The following is a 20,645-nucleotide window of genomic DNA, read 5'->3' as shown; positions in this document are numbered from 1 at the left end:
AAACTGAATATCTGATATGAAAGACTCAAAATCTACAAGTGGATTTGTATTCACTTTAGGAGGTGCATCAATTGCCTGGAAATCTTCTAAACAAACTGTAATATCCAGATCCACGATGGAATCTTAGTTTATAGCTCTTGACAAATGTACTCAAGAGGCTGAATGACTATGTCAATTCTTAGGAAATGTTCCAAGATGAGAAAAACATGTGCCGACTATATGTATACATTGTGATAGCCATTCTACGATTAGAAGGACACAAAATAATATGTATAATTGTAAGTCTATGCATATATGTCGTAGACACAATACCATTAGACAGCTATTCTCAAATAAAATTATCTCTGTTGTCTATATAAAGTCAAAGGATAATATAGCGGTCCGCTAACCAAATGATTGAACAGAGAGTTAGTTGCAAAATCGTTTAAGAGAATTTGGATTAAGCCTATAAATTGGTGCAAAGGAAAACCCAACCTATGCTGACTGGAGATCCCCCAAGAATTAGATTCAATGGTACAACCTAATCGCACTGATTTAGTATATCACTGTAGGGGTTATCCATATCCCATTCATATGATGAAACAGTGAATGGAGAGGATAAGCATACGACTTTTAATGATTTTGATGATAAACAATAAAGAATCACCTATATGAGAGAGAAGCGGGGCCGCTTCGAAGAAATTGTTAGGCTCAATTCTAGACCCCTCTCACAGAACTAGGTGTGTGTTCGTGGCCAAAACGAAACTGAATAGCAACAGGGAAAGTTTTGTGTGAAATATATTTTAATTACATAAACAATAGAACAGTTCAAGGATATCGTGTCTACTGGTCAGCAAGTAAATCAAATATATTTCATAAGGGAAGGTTCAAAGGGTAACACCTACGTATTCTATGCAGAATTCAACTATAGAACTTTATTACCAAGATTTGTATCAATTTTCATTCATGTGAGGGATTGTTGGAAATTTGAATCAAGCTATAAATTTGAATAAAAATTATATCTCATGAATGTGGAAGTGTCTTTTGGCTCTCCATATTCTTGAGTCAGTTGTGTCTCATGATTGTAGAAGTGTCTTTTGACTTTCCACATTCTTGAGTTAATTGAAATTTTTTGGCTCTTCATATTCTTGAGTTAATGGGAAGATTAATTGAGCTAATTAACCTTACATGACTTTTGGTGTAAATTTTGGAGTTTATAAATATTGTGTTAATTTTCTCATTCCATATACATAAAATAATTTTTACAAAAACTCAAGGTCTCTCTCAAGCATTCTCTTGCATTTTATATTGTTAATTTTTCATTTGAACTCCATTAAATTTCGGTGAGAAAGTGAATGTACGTTTTCAGTTCGCCAATGTAATTACTTTGTGCTAAGTTGCTACAAGATTTTGCCGTTGTATCCTGGGAAACAGTTGTCCGTCCAGATCCTCAAAGCACCGTCGGAGGGGACAAATATGTTTTAAGAAACTGTACTTCGTACAGGTCTCGGTTTGATTTACATTTTTCTTGTTGTTCTTTCATACACGATATTCATACTTTTAATAGTATGCTCATTTTTGTTTAGAGTTTTGTCTTTAAGAGATTGCTTTCGTTCACTGCTTCTATATTTTTTGCTTCTATATTTTTGTTATTATCAATTTGGCTATCACCTTTCAGGGATGAGATATTCTATGAGTGACAGTGTATGGACATGGACTACGGCCCATGCTGGACCAACCTACAGCTCATGACCAGTAGTGGTGAATTGGCATGAGCTGAGTCTCATATTGGGTCATTCTACGACCCATGGTCGTTACACTTTCAGTGTTCAAATCATATAGTTTATATTATTTATTTGCATAGGGATAACCTTGGAAAACACAACCACATGCTCTAGAGTCAAATTTGGTTTTCGTTGCATTGGTATTGGTTGCAAAGCACGAACAACCTAATACTCTCAAGTTATTTTAAGAAGGAATGTATCCAAAAAGTAATTTATAAGGTGTTTTTTCTTGAAAGAAGAGGATTAAGCATTTTGTTTATTAAATATGTGGCAATCAAGACACACTTTCTCCAAAACGAAATTGGAAGATTGGCTTGAAAACGCAAGAATCTAGCAACATTTAACAAATGACCATGTTTTCTCTCCACAACCCTATTATGTTGAGGAGTGTTGATGCAACTAGTCTCAAGAATGATCTCCTTAAGTTGATAAATTCTTTCATCTCAAATTAAGACCCATTATCTCAACGAATGATTTTGATTTTTCTGTCAAATTCAGTTTAAACATAAGCATGAAATGATTGTAAAGGATGTTTGTTTCACCTTTATTTTTCATAAGAAAAGCCCAAGTGCTCCTCGTGTAATCATCCACAATGATTAAAAAATAAAGAAACCCACAAGAAGATAGTGTATGAAATTTGTTCCAAATGTCACAATGAATCAAATCAAACAGAGAATTAGATTTTCTATTACTTAGGAAAAAGAGAACGAGCTTGTTAAGTAAGATGGCAAAATTCACACAATCTCATTTCAGAAGAACTCAAACTAGAAATGCATTTTAAAATTAATTTGATGCGACCGAAGTTAGGGTGTCGTAAGTTGATGTGACTAAAGCTAGGGTGTCAAAGACAACTATACAATCCGAAACTTGGATTGTTTTTACAAATGAAATTAAGTAGTTTTCTTATGTGCAAAACACAATGGAAGTTTTAAAATTTTTAATTTGATATGTTTGAACATTCATATGTGGTGATACCCCCGTAAGGATCTGGGTCATTGATAGGGATGGCAATTTTCCCCGCGGTTTCGGGGCTCCGCGGGGAAAACCCGAAATGGGACTGGTTCGGGGATATGTTAATGGGTTTGGTTTCGGGTTCGGGGATTTATATATATATATATATATATATATATATATATATATATATATATACAATAATATATTCGGGTATTTCAAACGGGTTCGGGGACGGGGATTTTATCCCCGCGAGTTCGGGGACGGGGATTCCCCGATTAGGTAGATCCGGGGATAGGTGCGGGGATGGGAGCGGGGATATAATTAGGGGACGGGGATGGGGATGGCAAACCCGCCCCCGCCCCGTCCCATTGCCATCCCTAGTCATTGATAACCCGGGCACTATCCTCAAGAACCCGGGCACTACGTCTCTTCCCGAGCGTTCACCGAAGAGGCCGGTCTCTCGCGCAATCACCCAGACATTTTCTTTTCTGCCCGGGCCGTCATCATAGCACGGGATCTCATATAAATACCCGGGTAATCGACTACTCGGGCTACCTCGAGAATTGAACCACACCCTAGTATGATTGATACAGGCTGTCTAATCTGTCAGCACAACTTGGGCTTGGAGTGTCCTAGAAGCCATCAGAAGCTATAAGTATAGGCAGCCGACTTGCCATACTTAGTAGGTGGCACGAAAATCGAGGTATCACCCCATTTTTTACTATAAATAGCAGGTATTAATGTCATTAAGTAATTCTGAAATTTTTCAACTCTCAAGCATTACACATATTTTCTCTCAAATATTGCTTGTGTTTACCTGAAAAGCCTGCTGACTTAAGCATCGGAGTGGCCACGCCGGACACCTCTCCGGCGCCCATTCACGAGTTACTTTCTTATTTGCAGGTGCAGTCCAAGCCATTATCTTCACTCAAAATTCCCAAACACTATAAATTGTTGATTTGATCCGTTGGAGCTCCTTACCCGGCTCATCCATTTCAGACTGATCACATCATTGGCGCCGTCTGTGGGAAATTTGAGTTCAAGACGTTGATATGGCTCGTACAAGAAGAACCAACCAAGATAATTCTCGCGCCTAGGATGATGGAGGGCAGACTTCAAGACAAGCCGGTGTTAATAACACTGGACCAAATCTCATTACTTTAACCTCGGAGGAGTTAAAATAGATTGTATCCGATGCCATAAAGCAAGCTATGGCCAGGAAAGAAGTCTCTCATCATGTTACACCGCCCGGGGATAGACAGGGGCATGAGCAGGAGCAAGAGCAGGAACAGGAGATGAGGGAGGATGAGATGGGAGGAGAAGACGAGGAATCTAGCGCCGGGTCCAAATCTCCTACCGTGGCAGAAGAGTTGTTGGAGTTGAGACAAAAGATGAAGGTGCTGGAAGGAGAGTTGGAGAATCAGGGCACTACCCGGGCAGTTCCAAGTGGATGCCCGTTTGCTGAGATCATTGTCCGGGAACCTCTTCCCGGGAACTTTAAATCAGCCAAAATAAAGGATTATGATGGAAACGCAGACCCAGAGGAACATTTGGCCAGATTTGAGAACATGGTCATGCTACACTGTTACACTGATAGAATCAAGTGTAAAGTGTTCCTGACAACATTGGTGGATTCGGCTCAAAAGTGGTTCGAAGGTTTGGCCCCTCAAAGTATTAGTTCTTTCAGAGACTTCCAAAAGATGTTCTCACACCATTTCAGTAGCAGCAAAAAGTACAAGAAGACTGCTTTTAGTCTTTTCAAAGTCAAGCAGAGCCCGGAGGAGAGTCTGAGGGCTTATATACGAAGATTCAACAGAGTGGCTCTTGATGTCCCAACTTGTGCCACTGAGACAAAGACTACCGCATTCACCCAGGGCCTGAGAGAGGGTGAGTTTTTTAAATCATTGACTAAGAAGGTGCCCGGTGATTTTGAGGACTTATTGTCTCGGGCAGAGAAGTATATTAACATGGAAGAGGCTCATAAATAGAAGAGGGAGGCTGTTAAGAAGGAGAGAGGAGATCGGGTGTCTAAGCCCGAGGAGAGGGGGCAAAAGAGGAGTAATCCAGGGCATTTTTCCTAGCACGCGCCTCTGAAGATTTCCGGGGAAAGGGAAGTACAAGAATGCAGTAGAGACCTGGCTCCGGACCATCAATTATCCTTGCCAGAAAAGAGAGGATTTTGCACCTTCCACAAAAAGTGTTACCATAACACTGAAGATTGCAAAACATTAAAGGGAAATTATGTCTCATGTTCCATTCCCGGACCCAGTCACAACAACAGAGAGCCGAGATTGCCACCTTGGACATCTCGGCAGCCAGGGTCCAGCGCCCGAGGAGGAGGTATGAGGAATAGTCCGAGAGGAGAGCCCGGGAGAAGAAGAGAGCCCGAGCTTGAGAGAAAAAAGAATTCACCCCCTGCTACGGGGTTGATAAAAATGATATCGGGAGGCTCTACTAATGGAGACTCCAACCGGGCGAGGAAGTCGAGGAGTAGGAGGGAGTGTATGGAGGTAGAAGGAATGAGAAGGAACGAGGCGGTCATCAGTTTTGGCCCCGAGGATTTAAAGGGAGTGAATCTATCCCACAATGATGCCTTGGTGATCCAAGCCCGGGTGGCAAATTATGACATTCTGAGAGTCTTTATTGACTCGGACAGCTCTGTAAATGTAATTTTTAAAGATACCTTTGTGCAGATGGATTTGCAGGGCTATCACTTGGAAACTGTGGAAACTGCCCTCTTTGGATTTGCTAGCCATGTGGTCTACCCGGAAGGGGAGATTATCTTACCACTAACCCTGGGCTCCCGGGATCTCAAGAAGACGGTGATGACTTCTTTCACTGTGGTAGACTCCCCATCATCGTATAACATCATTCTATGGAGGCCGGCCATGAATGAGCTGAGGGCTGTGGCATCTACGTACCACCAAAAGATAAAGTTTCATGTGGGAGCCAGGGTAGGAGAAGTCCGGGGAGATCAACCATCTTCTCGGAAATGCTATGTGGAAGCGGTCCGGGCGGATCAGAGCAAATCCAAGTGGGAAGAGAAGAAAGCCAGAGTGGGTGTAGCAGAAGGAAGAGTGGTGGAAAAAGGGGAAGTGCATTTTGTAGCAGAAGAAGAGCAGGAGATAGTAGAAGTCGGACCAGGCCAACAAATCCGGGTGGCTCGGGATCTCAGTACATCCACCTGGGTTAGTTTAATCAACTGTTTAAAAGCTAATATCCATGTGTTTGCCTGGTCCCAACAGGAGCTGACAGGGATTTCTCCCTTAATATCGGAGCACCAACTGAACATTCTCCCGGGATCTCACCCGGTAAAACAAAAGAAGAGACACTTTGGTCCTGAAAAGGACAAAGTTATTGATGAGCAAGTAAAAGAACTCCTGAAGACTGGCCACATTCGAGAAATTCAATTCCCTTCATGGCTCTCGAATGTGGTCTTGGTGCCCAAGTCTACCGGGAAGTGGCGCATGTGTGTAGACTTCCGCGATCTTAATAAAGCTTGTCCCATGGATCATTATCCTCTGCCCCGCATTGATCAATTGGTGGATTCCACATCGGGCTTCGAATTGCTAAGCTTCATGGACGCGTACCAGGGGTATCATCAAATCCCCCTGGCCAAGAGTGATCAAGATAAAGCCAGCTTCATCACCTCGGAAGGTACATTTTGTTATATTGTAATGCCTTTCGGGTTGAAGAATGCAGGGGCTACTTACCAGCGTTTGATGAACAAAGTCTTCGAGAAGCAGTTGGGGCGAAATGTGGAAGTCTATGTGGATGATATTCTGGGCAAAACCCGAGAGGTTGCAAGCTTTATTGTTGATCTGGAAGAAACTTTTGCCACTCTCATGCAGTACGGGATCAAGCTTAACCCTGCCAAGTGTATTTTTGGCGTAAAGAGTGGCAAATTCTTGGGATTCATAGTGACAGATCGGGGGATCGAGGTGAATCAGGAGAAAGTCAAGTCTGTGATGTGCATGTCATCTCCCCGATCTGTCAAGGAAGTACAGAAGTTGACCAGGAGGATTGCTTCCCTCTCTCGATTTATTTCCCGGTCAGCGCATAGAAGTTATCCTTTCTTTCAAGTCTTGAGGAAGGCCCAGCAGTTTGGATGGGATGATAAATGTGAACAGGCCTTCCAGGACTTGAAGATTCATCTTGCAGAACTCCCTGTATTGGTGAAGCCAGAGCCCGGGGAGAAATTATATGTCTATTTGTCTACTACAGAGTATGCTGTCAGGTCGGTTCTGATAAAAGAAGAAGGCTCTGATCAAAAGCCTGTCTATTATATCAGCCATGCTCTAAGGGGACCCGAGCTCCGATATAGTGGAGTGGAGAAAATTGTTTTGGCCTTGATCATGACCGCCCGGAAGCTAAGGCCCTATTTCCTGTCACATCAAATCATTGTTCTTACCAATAGTCCTCTCGGCAGGATCATGACTCACTCTGAAGTATCCGGGCGAATGATCAAGTGGACAGTAGAGTTGGGGGAGTATGACATTAAATACAAACCCCGGGTTGCAATCAAAGCACAAGCTCTTTCAGATTTTTTATTCGAGATGGTCCAACCCAATGAGGAGGAAGTATGGAGGATATTCGTGGATGGGGCGTCTAGCCTTGCTGGGTGTGGAGTAGGGGTTGTGATAATATCTCCCCCGGGAGAAAAGATTAAATTAGCACTGAGGATTGAATCCCGGGTAACCAACAATGAGGCCGAGTATGAAGCTGTCCTAGCTGGTATTCAAGCTGCCCGAGAAGTCGGGGCTTCCCGGATTATTCTTTATTCTGATTCGCAACTCATTACTCAGCAGATAAAGGGCGTGTATGAAGCTTAGGATGACAGGATGCTAAAGTATTTACAGCTCATCAAAGCCCGAGCAGAAGTTTTTGCGGATTGGGGTATTAAACAAATATCCCGGGAGGAGAATAGCAAGGCAGATGCTCTGGCAAAAAAGGCTGCTTCTTTGTCAGAAGTTAGTACACGGGAAATCTTGCATGCATCTCGGCTGATCCTTTCTACCGAGGAAAAAATGTTACCAGAACCCGAGGACTCCTGGATGACACCTCTGATCAAGTTCATCGTAAATAATGAACTTCCCGAGGACAGAGCCTGAGCGCAGAAAACTAAGAGACAAGCTCCCAGGTTTGTTCTCTTAAATAATATTTTGTACAGAAGATCATTCCAGGGACCTCTTTTGAAATGCTTATCTGAGAAAGAGGTGGATTATGTACTCCGAGAGATTCATGAAGGATGTTGTGCCGAGCACCTCGGAGGAATGTCTTTGGCCCGGAAAACAATGCTTCTAGTTTCTGGTGGCCAACTTTAAGTCAAGATGCTGCGCGGGTGGTCCAAACTTGTGAGGGCTGTCAACATCATTCAAATTTTAAGCACAACTCGGCTACTCTCATCAAGCCTATCTGGGCATCTTGCCCCTTTGATCAATGGGGCATGGATATCGTGGGTCCTTTCTCAATTGCCCGAGCTCAGAAAAAATTCTTGTTAGTAGCTGTGGACTACTTCTCCAAATGGGTAGAAGCCGAACCCTTGGAAAAAATCACTGAGCAGGAAGTATTAAAATTTCTGTGGAAGAACATTGTGTGCCGAATTGGAGTGCCCGGAAGACTAATATCAGATAATGGGAGACAATTCCAGGGCAAAGAAATAATATAATGGTGCCGGGAGATGAAGATCACTCAGTCTTTCACATCTGTTGCCTATCCTCAAGCTAATGGCCAAACAGAGGTAATCAACAGAATCATTGTACAAGCATTGAAAACCCGGCTTCAGGGCAAAGGAAAGGACTGCGTGGAGGAATTACCCAGTGTTCTCTGGGCTTACAGAACTACTCCCCGGGCACCTACCCAAGAAACTCCTTTCAACTTGGTATATGGTTCTGAAGCAGTCCTCCTAGTTGAGATCGGGCAAACTTCTCCCCAGGTAGAATCTTACCCGGAAGACAATGACCAAAGCCGGGCCATGGAATTGGACTTGGTAGAAGAAAGGAGAGACCGGGCATTCATTCGCATGGAAGCATACAGGAGCCGGGTTATGAAATCATATAACAAAAGGGTCCGAATCCGAGACTTCCAAGTAGGGGATCTAGTCATGAAGAAAGTCAACCCTGCTGGGGATGTTGGGAAGCTGGAAGCTCGATGGGAAGGACCTTATAAAATCACCCGAAAAGTCAACTCGGGATCATTTTATTTAGAAGATGCTCAAGGACATCTCCTCAAAAGGCCTTGGAATGTATTTAATTTAAAGAAGTACTATGCATGACAGATGTAATTATTTTATGGAAGAAATAAATGAAAGATATATTTTCTCAAAGAATGTTATGAATGTTTCTGTTATCTTATGATGGGAGGTACTAGGCCCCGGTTATTGAAGAAAAGCCCAGGGCACTACACCCTGGCTCGGGGCACCACACCTCGACCATTCCCAAGTCCCGGGACATGTTCCCCGGTCCAAGGCTCCGTACCTTGGCTCTTAAAAGCCCAGAGCACTACACCCTGGCTCGGGGCACCATACCTCGATTATTCCCAAGTCCCGAGACATGTTCCCCGGTCCAAGGCTCCGTACCTTGGTTCTTAAAAGCCCAGGGCACTACACCCTGGCTCGGGGCACCACACCTCGACCATTCCCAAGTCCCGGGACATGTTCCCCTACCCAAGGCTCCGTACCTTGGTTCATAAAACCCCAGGGCACTACACCCTGGCTCGGGGCAACACACCTCGACCATTCCCAAGTCCCGGGACATGTTCCCCGGCCCAAGGCTCCGTACCTTGGTTCTTAAAAGCCCAGGGCACTACACCCTGGCTCGGGGCATCACACCTCGACCATTCCCAAGTCCTTAAACGTCCTGCCCTTTTTATTGCTTAAAAAGTACTAGAAATTTTTTTAAAAAAAACCTCACATAGCATTCGGCCGAACCATAAAATTTCATAAAATATTTTGACATCATTTTAAAATAAACAACCAACTAACATTTTTCTAAATCTAAAAATAACATTTGAAAAGTATAGCCCATACTATAACCTCTCAAAACCACTCATACTCATAATAAAAGTCATAAAATCTTTTAACATAAATCATAACATATATGCGGAAACTAGCGTTGGTCCTCGGGTCATGTGCACCTTCAGTCCAGTCGGATCAACCATCAAGACCTCCATTAGCATTATCATGATAACCTGCATCCATCACACCTAGTGAGTCTAAAGACTCAACACACCGTAATCTTTATAACGAGTAATACGTAATACAGTCAACATATAACGATGAAAAATACTTGTACTTAAAATATCGTTTTCATGAAGATGCATAAACATAAACATTTTCGTAAACATTTTCATGATGCATAAAACTTTAAACATAAACATTTTCATGACATGCAATCATAAACCTTAACTTTTTCCTTTTTCCTCAACATGACATGACATAAAACCTTTAACATGATCATGAACATTTTCCTTTTCTTTTTCTCTTTTCTTTTGTTGAATTCAGATCGATTAATTGTGACTTTCCTGACATGACATGACATGACGATGGATCCATCTACGTGAAACCTCAGTACTGGGCGGCGGGGGACACCAGCAACACTCTCACCGGTCAACTGGGCCCTGGCCTATCATGATCGAATAGAAATACGCTCGTCGGGGTTCCCTCTGGGGCCTTTTCCCATAAATGGGTTCCCTCTGGGGCATTTTCCTCTCACGATATTCCCATTCTTCCGTTACCACAAAACCGTTACCACATATTCGCAATGATGAAAACACGATCGTCGGGCTCCCACTGGGACCATAACCCTCACGACGTCGCCAACATTAACGAATTAGTCACAATCACTTCACATCCTTCAATATTTACATTCTCATCACTTCATAAAAATCATGCATAACATAACATTTTGTTTTTGAAACCAAGCATGCAACATGTCTTTTAAATGTCTTCCATAAATCATAAAAATCAAATAGACATTTTAAAAATCATAATTTAATCACGGATACATCATAAACATTTAAAAATAATCATATTATCATAAAAACAGCATTTAGGGCACTTCCATGACCTTTACTAATTTCTCGGTGTAAAAAGACCGTTTTACCCCTGGACTCGACATTTTACGTTTTCGACTTTTTTCTTGATTTCATGACTCTAACATGTCCCAAATAATTATTTAAGCCTAAATTAATTTTCCCATAATTTTATTTGGCTTAAAACTTAGACTTTTCATTTATCCTTTTTTAATTGTTTTGACGGTGTTTTAATCCCGAAAAATCCCAAACTTTAATATAAAATTCCTAAATTCTAAATTTAGTCTTGTTATATTATTTTAGCTTTTATGAACCATGACTCGATCCCCGTGAACCGTATTTCAAATTATAATTAGTTAGAAACCCACTTTTGACACCTAAATTTCGACCCCGAGCCAACTTTCGATTTTCACGAGTTACCCCCGAACCATGTTAATCCAAAACTTGACCAACATCTTAAAGTAACCTACTGGACCCTTAAACCACTAGGAAACCTTACCCAAAGCCAAAAACGTGAGCCCCCTAAAGATTCATATGCTGGCCTGAGAGTTGTAATTACCCTAGGACTCTTGTTTGGTGCCTAGATCCTAGACCGACGCCCCAGCCCTTGAACCAACATATTGTGTACCTTCTTAGGACCCTAATGAGTCACCCTAGCCTAACCCACGAGCCCTGAAACCTGCCTTCCCTCCCCTGCAAGCCGCGCACCCAACTGCACCAACCTGCTCTTGCTCTCGGGTAGGAGTCCTCTTGTTTCAGGACTCCTCCCAGCCCTCAAACTCGAGTCCTAGCTTGGATAGGACTCTACCCTAGACTCAACCAAGCCCCTGGCCGATGCCCTGGCCGATGCCCTGGCCCAAGCCAAAGCCAAGCAAACCCCCGGAACAAGGAACCCGATCCCCTAAACCCATGACAGCAAGTTCACGGTTTCTGCATGTTCTTGTTTCTTTTTCTTTCTTTGTTTCAGGCGATTTACGTGTGGTGTGTGGGACTCCAAAACAAGTAGAAACCTTACTTTACCAAACCTAGACATCATGGCAGCCCCTTAGTATCATAAAACAATTTATTGGATTCAAAATCATGAGTATAACATCCAATAGTGTAGAAATCCGAAAATTTCAGAAACTTGTTTTCATGTGCTTCATGCATAAATTATTTAAACAATAATATGATATGATGGATGAGAAAAGGAAGATTAAGGCGTGTCTTTGCGTTTTAAACGCACGAAAAACCGTTGACGACGAAGAACGACGACGACGAGGGCCTACACTTGATTTCTCTTCAAGCTTTTTGAAAACTTTCTCTTCCAAAAATCTGGTGTGTGCCGTGTAAAACTTTGCAAGGGAGAGTTTGATTTGTTGGGGGAAGTGGAACGTGTGCTTTAGGGATTAGGGGGTGGGTTATGGGGTTTAATTGTATAATATATAGTTTAATTAAACACTAATCAAGCCTTGGTCCACTAAGAGGTTAATTAGGTCAATTAGTACTTAATTAAAATATTAAAAATAATTTAATTTAACTAAGTTTGTGAATTTATTAGCCGGGTTGCCAAAACGCTCGCATTTTTGTTAAAAATCCAACACCAATAAAAATTACGTCCCGGCGTATAAAATCACCTCAAAACCCCATATTTTCAAAATTAATAAAAAAGCATCACCCATAATTTTAAATAATTAAAAACATTTATTTAATAAAATCATTTTCCATTTTTTAGCCATCGGTCTTCGTTCCTCGATCGCAACTCGAATAACCTTTTAAAAATGTATTTTAATGCAACCATGTAGAAAAATATATTTTAAACATGCAAATATGCACAACATAATTAATTCATGCAATGAAAACATTTAATTAAAATACAGTAAAATTTAATAATTGCATGCACGTGGTTTGCGTGGACCTTCGAATTTTTGGGGCGTTACACGGGACATGTTCCCCGGCCCAAGGCTCCGTACCTTTGTTCTTAAAAGCCCAGGGCACTACACCCTGGCTCGGGGCACCACACCTCGACCATTCCCAAGTCCCGGGACATGTTCCCCGGCCCAAGGCTCCGTACCTTGGTTCTTAAAAGCCCAGGGCACTACACCCTGGCTCGGGGCACCACACCTCGACCATTCCCAAGTCTCGGGACATGTTCCCCGGCCCAAGGCTCCGTACCTTGGTTCTTAAAAGTCCAATGCACTACACCCTGGCTCGGGGCACCACACCTCGACCATTCCCAAGTCCCGGGACATGATCCCCGGCCCAAGGCTCCGTACCTTGGTTCTTAAAAGCCCAGGGCACTGCACCCTGGCTCGGGGCACCGCACCTCGACCAGTCTAAACCCCGAAATATGCTCTCTTGCCCAACTTTTTTCTAGTTGGTATACGCGCCAAGGTTTTATATCCGGGTTTTAGGTTGCTTACATCTGGGTCACTTGCGGAGTATGAGGCATTTTATGCATTACGAGGATCAAGATCCCGGGTACTTGTTTCAAGTTACCGGTTAATTCGCAACACTTAGAAAATTTTCTGGTTATTTACATGCAAGCAGTTATATCACCCGAGATTACAAGACAGGAAAAGACAAATGAAAAAAAAAAACAAATCCTATTCTATATCTACATGTTCAGGCCCGGGCTGCTCTTCTCGGGTCGCCTCCTTCTCCTCCTCGCCATCCTTGGGAAGGGATGCAATGGCCAGACCAAAGTCAGGAAAATTTTCTTTATCTTGGGGCAGGAGTCCGGCTTCCTCAAATTGTTCCCGGCATTTTTCAAAACCGGTCTGAAAAAGAGGGTAGGCCTTGTCCACCACGGCCTTCTCGAACTCAGAAGATTGGAGGAAGGAAGCCTACCACTTGTCCTTATTGTATTCAGCCCGGGCCAGGGCACTCTCAGCTCTCTCAGCCCGATGCAATTGCAACTCTGCCTGTTCAGAAACGGCATGAAGACTCGATTCCAAGATAGATAGAGAGCCCTGCAGGCGTTCCTCTAGAACAAGGCCTTCAGTAATATCCTCTTGGGCCTTGTCCAGAGCTGAGCGCAGCTTAGCCACTTCTTCCTCATGGGTGGCTCGAGCCCGGGCTAGCTCCTCTTGCAGCCTCTCCTGAGCATCTTGGAAAGACCGAGCTCGCTTGCCAGAGATAGTAGCAGCCCCTGCAACCTCCTCAAAAGCCGAGATCAGCAGGTGAGCGGCCTGTTTAAAAACAAGGTCAATAAGAATCAACAGTGATCGGAGTAAGAAAAGATTATGAGGACTAACAAAAACTTACCGACAAGAGCTTGTTCGAGCCCTCAAAAATTTTGGCAGAAGCACGAGCATTCTTCAAACGAGCCTTCTCGTCAAGAGTGAGAAGCTGTTTGAAAATCTTCATCCCCCGTGCCGAAGGCCCCTCCTCAAGAATATTTATTCGGGGAGGCTGCTCAAGGAGAGGAGGTTGTTGAGTGGTTTGTTGCTCGAACTCGAGGAGAGGAGGTTGTTGGTCAGATCGTTGGAGGGGAGGGGTGTTTGACCGGGTCACAGGAGAGGAGCTTTGACCCACCTCCCGGCTGTCCTCGGCCAATGTATGCTCCGGGCTTGTGATAGCCTTTCGCTTCCTCTGGGTCAGAGGGACGTGGTCTTCAGGGTCTTCCTGGGATGAATCCCGGGTCACCCCTTCTTGCTGGGCCTCTGCCCGGTTCAACTCAGCTTGCCGGGCTGCCTGCTTCTCGGCCTGTTTCTTCTCAAGGGCAGATTTCCGGGCTGCCATTTTCTTCTCTTTGGCTGCCTTTTCAGCCGCCCATTTTTTGGCGAAGGCCTCCTGCATTTTTGAGTTATCTGCACAAGAGTAAGAAGAAATTTCAGCACAAATAGTAAGTATGAAACTCTAAAAACAAAACTAGGATATCACGAATTACCGGGTTGAGCGCCCGAGACAGCAACCTCGTCAATCACCCTGTCCAAAGGGTCCTCAGCACGGGCACTCAACCTGTAGGTAATTAGGTTCTCATCTGAGATAAGAACAGAAGAGGAGTACTTCCGCCCCTCCACCAAGGTTTGACTCACAAGGAAAGGCTCCTCGAATTTGTAGGACTGGGGAAGGGTAGGTTGTTGGGGAAGGGAAGGGAGAAACCCGATCAGACAGGGAAGAGGACCCGGGAGTTGAATATAGAAAAATTTTCCTTTCCATCCCTTTTAAGAGGAAGGGATGTGATGCGAATCCTCGTACGAATGAGAAGCAAACACGATTATCGAAATCGCACCCTCAACTCAATAACAAACAAGGATCGATTATGTTGTCCCGATCTTTTGAAACAAGTAATGATTTGTGATATTCACCTCTAAGCGATTAAAACTTAGCAACAAATATCAACGATAAAACAATTGAATTTCAAACGAACCTTCAAAGATCTTGTTTTGACAATCCGAGCGAAAAACAATCGACAAACGCCACAAAGATGCAATCTTTGATAAGTTTGATTTGTGTTGAACAAAGCAAGATGCCTTGCAAATTTGAGAGAAACTCTTCAAAATATTTTTATCAATCTTCAATAATGATTCGTTCATAGTGATTACAAGCATTAAATAAACAATAAAATGCAAGAAAAGTAGTGTAAAAAGTCATAAAGGAAGTTGTAAACAAATTCTACACGGAAGGTCGCGCGGTGGCACGAGAACTCGCGCGATGGCGCGCGTCATACTGCACTTCAGCAGCCCGGTGCGCGCGGATGCGCGTGTTTACGCGCAGGGGCGCGCGCGGGAGCGCGGCCGCGCCGGTTCAGGCGCACATGCGCGCGCGGCTGCGCCGCTTCTGGCGCGGACGCGCACGCAGTTCTGCTGCTCTGCGCTAGCGCGTGCTGCTGCTCTGCGTTAGCGCGTGCAGCTGCTTCTGCACATCTACGCTAGCGCGTGCTGCTGCACTGCTTCTCTCGGGCCATTTTTCACTCATATGTTTAGTTGTTCGGGATTCCTTCATTATATTATTTGTTGATCTCCACCACTTACGCGCTAAGGCGCAAACTTCCAATTCATCCTCTACTTGATGGTGATGCAACCCGAACTCCTCGAGCCTTATTTCCAAGCTTTCATTGGTTGAATGAAGGGCAAAATTCAACATCTTCAATCGTCCTCTCGGGATTGGTTCTTGGAACGCATAGTGGCTGGCTAGATTCATATCAGGATGTCATCAAGGAATCGGGCATTTAGCCAGGCATTCAGGGAAAATGCATTGTCCCCAAGTCGGCAAGAAAAGAAATAGTGGAGAATAAGGGGAGTGATGAGATAATTATTCATCTTGAAAAGGACATAGGCCGAGGCCATAATCCTGAAGGAATTAGGATGGAATTGGTTAACTGATACGCCGAAGAACTTGGCGACCTCAATATAAAAAGGGGGGACAAGAAATCGGAGACCATTCCGGACTTGGTCCCGAAAGAAAGTAGTATACCCGGGAGGAGGGTTATTAGCCCTATCAGAAGGCCCGGGTACTAAAATGGAGAAAGAAGAAGGAATAGACCCCAAAGATCGGAGTTCCTCGTCCGCCCCCGAGCGCGAAGTGCTGCTCATTGAGGAGAACCAAGGAGCCCCCGAGATCTCAGTGGAAGGATGGTCAGAAGCCCGAGCTTTTCCCTTACCTTTGTCCTTTCCAGGAGCTCGGGAAGTGCCCGAGGATGAGGGTTTTGAAGAAGAGGGTTTGGTTGGAAGGGTTTTTGAGGTTTGGGTGATAGAACGGCGGGGGGGAGACGGAGGGGAGTCAGAGCGCAGTGCGGTGGACTCATCGCTAGGAGAGCCTCGCGCATTAGCTCCGGAGGTAGAAGAAGTAGAATTAGACATAATCGGGAGAAAGAACTTAGGATTTTAAAAAAGAGAAAAGTTGGTGATTGTAGCGGCAGAGGATCGTCGGAGTTGGAGGAGCTGGCACGGAGGAGCTTCGAGTGCAAAATTTGCAAGGGCTTCGCCAAGATTTTGAATTTGCAAGTATTTTTTCCGTAATAGGAGGCCTAATATATATAGGTGATGGGAATAGATCTCGGCCGTTGACTTAGGCGCACGTGGACGATCAGGATGCACCTCGTAAATTGTACCAGGCAGACGAAAGGACATATACAGTATCGAGGCGTCAATCTTATCCATCTCGGAATATGAAACATTTTTCGGCGAGAATTTAATGCTGATTCGTGCATCATTATGATACCACATCATAGCCCGGGAGAATTGAGGCCCCAGCATCTTATTTTATAGCCCGGGAGATTTGATGCCCCGGATCTTATTTTTTAGCCCGGGAGATTTGAGGCCCTGGCATCTTATCGAAATCCCGGGAGGTATGAGGCCCCGGTACTTTATTTTAAGCACGGGGAATTTTAGGTCCCTGCATTTCAGTTGGTCATTTCAGTTATGGTCATTTATTTTATTCAGTTCATGATACATATATCAACTGATGAAATTAAAATTCTGGCAACAAAGGTAAACTAGATAGGCATTTTTATTTATTCAGAAAAGGTTTCACCGGTTATATTAAAAAACTCCTCTTTTACAAAAGCCATCCACATGGTCATCCATTTTTTTAGATTCCCAGTAGACGTCTTGTGGAAGCTAGCAGAGTTGGTGATGTTCATCAGAATCTTCCTCTCCTTGTGAAGTAGCAGCTGGTAGACATGTTCATCTTCGAAAATATTCACTATCTCGGCAACGTGCAGGCGTTCCCGGTACTTCTCCAGCTTTGCCACCAGACGACGCGTGGTGGCTTCTCCACATTCGTAGAGAAACTGCAGTCTTTGCAGCTCCTCCCAGTAACTAAGGATCTTTTGGAAGACTTCATCTTCCATTTCAGTTTTTCGCTTCTCGAAGGCTGCGTTCATGAACTCCTCCGCCATATCAGTAGTCTTCGAGCTACTTGAACCTACCATTACACTTCTCGGATAATAATTTGCTAGTATGATTGAAGAATAGGTGGGTTACTGAATATAGGGGAAGGAATTAATCTCCACCGTTGATCCGAATCTAATCGGACGATCAGAATGAGTCTAGGAAATTGTGCATGCATGTGAAAAGACGTGTACGGATATCGAGGAAACAGGATCATTATTGCCTCGGAATACGAACGATTTTCGGCGGTATCAATGCTAACGCATGCGTCATAATGACACCCCTTGGACTTCCCGAGAATACTAAATGACAAATATTCAAAACCCGGGAGATATGGGACCCCGACACCCCATCACATCTGTGGAATATTTGAAGACCCAATGCTCTTATTTACTCTGGGTTATGTTTCAACAAAATTACAGGTATGACTGATCGGGACAACGAGTCAAGCTCTAGCCCGACTATTTTAGGGATGGGTGGTGATACCCTCATAAGGATCCGGGTCATTGATGACCCGGGCACTATCCTCAAGAACCCGGGCACTACGTCTCTTCTCGAGCGTTCACCGAAGAGGCCGGTCTCTCACGCAATCACCCAGACATTTTCTTTTCTGCCCAGGCCGTCATCATAGCCCGGGATCTCATATAAATACCCGGGTAATCGACTACTCGGGCTACCTCGAGAATTTAACCACACTCGAGTATGATTGATACAGGCCGTCTAATCTGTCAGAACAAATTGGGCTTGGAGTGTCCTAAAAGCCATCAGAAGCTATAAGTATGGGCAGCCGACTTGCCATACTTAGTAGGTGGCACGAAAAGCAAGGTACATACCCCATTTTTTACTATAAATATCAGGTATTAATTTCATTAATTGATTCTGAAATCTTTCAACTCTCAAGCATTACACATATTTTCTCTCAAATATTGCTTGTGTTTACCTGAAAAGCCTACTGACTTAAGCATCGGAGTGACCACGCCGGACACCCCTCCGGCGCCCATTCACGAGTTACTTTCTTATTTGCAGGTGTTGTCCAAGCCATTATCTTCACTCAAAATTTCCAAACACTATAAATTGTTGATTTGATCCGTTGGAGCTCCTTATCTGGCTCATCCATTTCAGACTGATCACATCAATATGGTTTTAAAAAAATTAAGCATTCATTAGGTGTTTATGAATATACTTTTAGTGAATAAATCACTTGGCACCAACTATCTAAGGATTGGCGGAAATAGATCTTGTAATATTCTCTACCAACGATTGAAATATTCTTTCTTTAATCTCCAATCAAGTTCATGACTAGAATGTTTACTCTGTTTCTAAATTGCATTAGAAAAATTAGAAAAAATTTAACGTTGAGATCAAAAATTAAACGAGGGCTCAAACCCAAAACTTTTTTGAAATGGCCGAAATTTTGGAGAAAAATTGGAGGAGACTTTTCAAAAATTGCAATCAATGGAGGCTGGGTTTTGTATCTCTTTTTTAAATCATGAGTTCTTAACATAGTTTTCTTAATTATAAGTTTAAGGTTCCTTAATTAAACATTAATAGGCTTAGTTAATTAATTTGACTAGTTCAAATAGTTTAATTAATTAATATATCAAAGTCCATTAAGAACTTTAATTATTTAGCATGTTAGACTTGTACTTCTAAATGCCTATTATACATACTTCTCATTACATTTTTTTATCTTTTATAAATTCAACATTTTAGTTTAATATTTTAAACTCTCAAATTTATTCTCTCCAAATTTTAATTATCATAAATTCAATTTTTTGAATTTACTATCTCATGATTTTATATAAATTCAACTCCTTGAATTCATTGTCTCAACGGGAACAAAATATTCAGTACTTGTGTGACCCTCGATGGTTCAGAGATATAGCTAGCCGTGAGTTCACAAATCTTTGTGATTCAGGACATCACCCTTTATACGGACTTACCCTTTTTTGTCACATTCTATGTATCAATATTTGATCATGAGAATGTCAGAAATCATTTTCTGATTAAACTAATCGAATCATAGTAAGAGCGTTTAGTAATATTGCATCATTATTCCCTAGGTAGCACTGATGTGCATGAAAAAACCAATCGGTTATGATTAACATACAGTACGGTCCATTCATATCATATATCCCGATCGAATCTGCAATCATTGATTCATCGAGTGTTGCATAATAGATTCGATATATATGTGATACATTCATGAAATATTCATAGTGTCATCGCATGCACAACTAAAGAACCCTCGTCCCTAATGTACATCTTACACTTTGTTCAGAGATTTCATGCACTGCTATTTCGTTAGCTCATATAGGATATCCACATTCGTAGGCGAGCGAAGAATTCTCGACTACAATGTATTGGTTCCTACACATGTCGCAATTGCACCCAACCTCGCCACCTCGTGACCTTCGCGTAGTCAGTAAACAAGTCAAAGCACAATCCTAGTATGTAGAGCATCGGTTATGTCCCTCGTCAAGACTAATGATGTATAATCATAACTACTGACTTTTCAATTCGATGAATAATAACCACTTCATCATATGATTATCATTTGCATGATTGGAATCTCTATGTCCTTACCATGAAACACGGTACACAGCATCACAAATGCTAGTCTCAAAAGCTCAAGTTGTCTTTATCCTTGTTTTCAGGCAGCTGAATCGACTAGAAACAAATTTATAATATATACAGTGTTTACAAATGAGTTTCAAGATCAAATTATGATTCATTTGTATTAAAGTATAATCAAGGTCTTTATCTATGATGATTGCATGAGTATACAGATAAAGTAAAACGAAACAATGAAATATAAATTATATTAAAATAAATTTTTTTTATTACAACTGAGTTAATAAATTCTTTAGCCAACCATTGATTTATAGGACATCTACTCTAACACAATGATCTTATGTATTTATATTCGAGATGAGTCGGTCGATCCATATCTATAATAAAAAATAATACTTTTGACGTAAACAATATTCAAATCAACATATGGGACACAATATATTTTTGATATTAACAAATATATAATTTTTAATTCAAATCAACATATATTACACAATATTTCATC

Source organism: Primulina tabacum, chromosome 16 (assembly GCF_025594145.1).
Source record: "Primulina tabacum isolate GXHZ01 chromosome 16, ASM2559414v2, whole genome shotgun sequence".
NCBI classification, from domain to species: Eukaryota; Viridiplantae; Streptophyta; class Magnoliopsida; order Lamiales; family Gesneriaceae; genus Primulina; species Primulina tabacum.
This window is presented reverse-complemented; position numbering follows the sequence as displayed.